Here is a 5,463-nt window from a genome sequence, read left to right on the forward strand (position 1 = left end):
AGCATAGGTAGAGGCATCTGGTTTAAGCCACACAAAGCCAAAGCCCTTCTGTTGGTTCTGCATCAGATGTCTACTAGGGAGACAGGGCCCCAGGGTTGCACTTGGAAATCTAAGCAAATGTAATGGTCACCGCAAAATGCTTATTCCATACAAGAAAAACCGCTGTAGTTTAGTGCCTCCCCCTCAAAAAAACCCCCAGGAAAACAGCTACCTCCCTCCCAAAATAAAACAAATAAAACACAAATAGTAAAGTCACCACCCTGAGAAACAAGCCATCCAGCTCAAAGAGAAAGAAGTTCAAACATTTCTGAAAGTAAATGATAAAAATATATATATTTGGGAGCTGCAAGGGATCTTGGCAGGCCCCAAGGGGGCGCTTGAGGGTGCCACAGAGTCCATATTGCGGACCCCAGTAATCGTGGGTATTACATACACAAAGCTATAAGGGATCGGGGGGGGGGAGGTGTTAGGGGAGTAGTACCTCTGGTGGGACACGGGTGGCGCTTTGGGTTAAACCGCAGAGCCTAGAACTTGCTGATCAGAAGGTCAGCGGTTCAAATCCCCGCGACAGAGTGAGCTCCCATTGCTCGGTCCCTGCTCCTGCCAACCTAGCAGTTTGAAAGCACGTTAAAGTGCAAGTAGATAAATAGGTACCGCTCTGGTGGGAAGGTAAACGGCGTTTCCGTGCGCTGCTCTGGTTTGCCAGAAGTGGCTTTGTTATGCTGGTCACATGACCCAGAAGCTGTATGCCAGCTCCCTCGGCCAATAAAGCGAGATGAGCGCCGCAACCCCAGAGTCGGTCACGACTGGACCTAATGGTGAGGGGTCCCTTTACCATTACCTCTGGCGGGGAACATGTCATGCTCCTTCTGGGGCACTTTGTCCTTTCATCCCTCCCCTGCACTGCGCTCTCATCTGCGGCTCCTAGGAGCTGCCAGCATGTGACAGAGGCCACACCTGGGAGTGTCTTTGACTGGCTGGCTAAGCCATGTGAGGGGAGCCAAGGTGTCTCAAACCCTCGGTGAGTAAGGGACTTCCTCTACGTGTGAATACAGGCTCCAGTGGACTGAGCGGATAAGATCAATAGCAGGTCTGATGGTCAAGAAGGTGGTTTCTGCACATGCAGAAGTGAGGGGCAGATGGGGCTTCTCAATTTGGGAAAGTAGCCCATCTAGGAGAAGGAAAACTCTGGTCCTAAACCTCCGCTGCATTGTGGGACATCTTCAGGAGAAGAAAAGGCAAAAGAGTAAACCCTACACAGATCCAGAGTGGACTCCCTAAAACACGGTTGGATGGCACCTTTTATGCCTCCTTCCGACAACTCCTGTTGCCAGACATATTGCTCTGCTTTCCTCTGGACCATATCAGTGAGGCTGAGAGGGAGGTCTTGTCATCTGGGCAGCCCAGGACCTCCATGCACACTGCCCAGGCTTGTGCCCCGAAGGAGCTCACTTTAGTGCTGCTTACATAGCAGTTTGACTTCACCCCCGGAGGTGCGCTCCATCGTCTCTTGATACAGACGGGTGCCAACAACAACATAATGGATCAGCACACATTTTTGGATTCTCTCTGGGGGTGTAGCGCAGAGGGTTGTCACGGGGAGCTCCTGAAATCCACCACAACAACTCTGATGGCAGCTGCTGCAATCGCCACCGCCTCCCCTCCCTCCCACCATTGCTGTCCCCAAGCTAGAGAGAGGGAGCTGTTTGCAAGGCTTTGTTCCCCAACAGGAATGGGGTGCGGGTGGGGAGTGGAGATGGCGGCAGTGGAGCAGCTGGCCAGGAGGAGGAAGAGGGGGCTGCAACAGATGCCAGCATTTGATACGCTGCTATACGGAGCTCAAAGCACATTTGCAGTTCTGGGGGCCTCTTTTTGACTGACGTCTGTTATGTCATACAGCTTCACTGATTACTTTAGGCTTGCATACATACCCCATCAGAAACACATCCCCCCACAAACAAAAAGAATATTTGGAACTGTGATAGGAAAACTACAACTCCCAGGATTCTTTGGAGGTGGGATGTCTGCTTTCAATTTCCTTTTAGTGCATGGTGTGTGGGCAGCCTAGGAGAGACTGCCCACGGAATGATCCAGAAGAGAGATGATCCACGAGGACTGAGAAAATTCACACCTCAGTGTTTGGATTGAGAATTGTAGCAGAGCTGAAAAGCTGCAGTGGAGAATTCTAAACATCCTCCCCCAATGTTCAATATACCACGAAATTCCTTTGTACCTTAAGCAATAGCCTGGGGGGTGTTCTGAAACAGTTAAAGCATTCTAAAAACAATCACAGTTAAAAACATCTAAAAGCAGTTAAAGCTGAAAGCATTCTGAATGCAATGACAGTAAACAGCATTCTTCTGTTCAACGATCACAGAGTTGCCAGGAACAATATTCTTGAACCACCAAATGTCTGGGTAAACAGGCTTGTTTTTGTATTCCTCCGGCTATTTAATAATGATGGATGCAGGCATGCACCTCACAAGGGAGGGCATTCCACAATGAGGGGGGGCTGCCACTGAAAAGGCCCTGTTAGTGTGAGTTGCTGGCACTGTCAGCTCCTTCTTCAGACTCTCTAGGGCCTTCTGTACTCCTGCTTGAGCTGCTCTCCAGGGCCTGCTCACTGTTGATGGGTAGCATCAAGGACCCCCATGCTCTCTTCTTGGGGTTCTTTGACTTGGATGGGAGAAGAGAAGAAGGGAGTCTCTGTCAGCTCCAGGCTGTAAGCATCCTTTCCAACATTTAAGCTTGGCCACTAGGGTGAGTGGAGTGCTGCCTTGCCAACTTCAGTGTGTACTCGGCCCATTTTCTTACTTGCAACCAGCTCAGAGGGTGGCCCTGGCTGCCAGCATCCTCCTTAAGCCACATTTATGCCCTACGTTTTAAGCACCATGATATTACTTTAACCCATGGGTAGGCAAACTAAGGCCCGGGGGCTTGATCAGGCCCAATCGCCTTCTAAATCCGGCCCATGGACAGCCCGGGAATCAGCATGTTTTTACATGAGTAGAATGTGTGCTTTTATTTAAAATGCATCTCTGGGTTATTTGTGGGGCATAGGAATTCGTTCTTTTTTTCTCTTTTTTTCAAAATGTAGCCCAGCCCCCCACAAGGTCTGAGGAACAGTGGACTGGCCCCCTGCTGAAAAAGTTTGCTGACCCCTGCTTTAACCCATCATTCTTCCCTCAAAGAGTCCTGGAAGCTGTAGTTTGTTATGGACACTAAGAAAAGTTGGGAGACACCGCACCCACATTCCAATCACAGAGCTACAGTTCCCAGAGTTTCCTGTGAAGGTAAAGGTAAAGGGACCCCTGACCATTAGGTCCAGTTGTGGCCGACTCTGGGGTTGCGGTGCTCATCTCGCTTTATTGGCCAAGGGAGCCGGCATACAGCTTCCGGGTCATGTGGCCAGCATGACTAAGCCGCTTCTGGCGAACCAGAGCAGCACACGGAAACGCCGTTTACCTTCCCGCCGGAGCAGTACCTATTTATCTACTTGCACTTTGATGTGCTTTCGAACTGCTAGGTTGGCAGGAGCTGGGACCAAACAACGGGAGCTCACCCCATCACGGGGATTCGAACCGCTGACCCTCTGATCGGCAAGTCCTAGGCTCTGTGGTTTAACCTACAGCGTCACCCACGTCCCTTTTTTTCCTGTGAAGAGGGATTGCCTATTACTCCACTCTAGGAATTGGCCCAAGGGGCTCCGGGCATCACTGCCTTCCACCACTCCACAGATGAAAACAGCAGCATGCTTGTAGTATTATTTTGTTAAGATCTTCCTATTTACTTTTCTGGAAGGGGCAAATATTTTTGTATATCTTTTGCAGGGGGTGGAGCAGGGAATGGTACACCTGGTGCCTGTTAAGTACCAGCTGTATGGATGCCCTTCAAAGAAGGTGAGCTGAATAGCCAATTGAACAACAGTAACAAACCTTCCCAGGTTTCACAGGCTGCCTTTGTGTGATGCCTGATCGCCAGGCCTGCCAAATCATCCCTGCCAAATTGCCAATTCAAGCTCAGCGTTTTGTACTGGGAAGCCTGACGGAGGCAAAATGGCTTTTTATTGACACGTGGCACTCAAACGTACAGACTGGCTGTCGGGTTTCAGGTACCATTAAGGAGAGCGGAGTGGACCGTAGCCAGATCTGACCCAGGAGCCGCCATCTGCCAGGAAGATCACCCGTACAGGACTTCAGGGAAATGAATGAGAAATACACAAGAACTTGGCAAAATTATGCTTCCCCCCCCCTCCTGCATTTCCAGTTCATTTATGTGGGGCTTGCCCTAGAGATCTTCCTAGTGCATCCCACATGGGATAACTGGGTGCTGTAGGCTTTTACTCCTTACACGCTGGCCAGGCTTGCACCCCAGAGAGGTCACTTTGGTGCCGCAAACACAGAAGTTTGGCTTCACCCTGGAGGCACACTCCATTGTCTCTTGAGACAGACAGGTGCCAACAGGCTTTTCCTTAGAAAGCAAAATAAAGTAGTTCGGAGCATCTGCTTTGTATGCAGAGGCTCCCAGTTCGAACTCTGGTATCTCCAGGTAGGAGTGAAAAAGGCCAATGCTCTGACCACATGAAAAGCATCTTTTTATATTCCTATTAGAAATAAAGGGTGGTGGTCCCAGATTTTTAGGAGTGGGCAGCTGCAGTCCAGTGGCTGACCACCTGCTTTGCATGCAAAAGTTCCTGTGTTCAATTCTTTCGCATCTCCCTACATGACCTGAAAGGGACGCGGGTGGCACTGTGGATTAAACCACAAAGCCTAGGGCTTGCCGATCAGAAGGTCAGCGGTTTGAATCCCAGTGACAGGGTGAGCTCCCGTTGCTCGGTCTCTGCTCCTGCCCACCTAGCAGTTCAAAGCACATCAAAGTGCAAGTAGATAAATAGGTACCGCTCCGGCGGGAAGGTAAACGGTGTTTCCATGCGCTGCTCTGGTTTGCTGGCCACATGACCCGGAAGCTGTCTGCGGACACGACTGGACCTAATGGTCAGGGGTCCCTTTATATGACCTGAGGTGGGAAGGGAAAAAAAACATTCCTGAAACCCTGCAGAGCTGCTGCCAGCCAGTGCAGACAGTACTGAGCTAAATGGACCTGTAGTCTGACTTTTATCAGGCACTACGGCTACCTGCCATGGATGCTTTAGTTGAGATTTCTGCATAGCAGGGGATTGGACTAGATGGCCTTTGGTGGTCCCCTTCCAGCTCTATTATTCTATGATTCTGTGTTCCAGCCAAGAAGCTCAAATGCCTCCGTCATCCTACAAGCCCAGCAACCTCACCATCTGCCACCCAGCCTCTCCTCCTTTCTTTGAAGACACCCTTACTTTTCCTGCGAGAGAAACTAGGTCAAGGAAAGATACCTCCTTTTGCAAATGACGTTTCGCACTTGTCACGGCTTGGGATCCTCATAGCAACAGCCGCCGTACTCTTGAAATGGCCTCCCCGCCCTCCGGCT

General features: G+C 50.4%; 1 long non-coding RNA gene across 1 annotated transcript; it reads right to left on the reverse strand.

Annotated features, from left to right (window-relative positions):
* Nucleotides 1-255: 255 nt before the first annotated feature.
* LOC310748382 lies at nucleotides 256-5,463 on the reverse strand. Its single transcript, XR_014541311.1, has 3 exons — nucleotides 5,369-5,463; nucleotides 842-2,670; nucleotides 256-481 (listed from the first exon to the last, which is right to left on the reverse strand). It is a non-coding gene; the product is annotated as an uncharacterized lncRNA (long non-coding RNA).

Source organism: Podarcis filfolensis (assembly GCF_964270895.1).
Source record: "Podarcis filfolensis genome assembly, chromosome: 13".
In the NCBI taxonomy this organism is placed as follows: Eukaryota; Metazoa; Chordata; class Lepidosauria; order Squamata; family Lacertidae; genus Podarcis; species Podarcis filfolensis.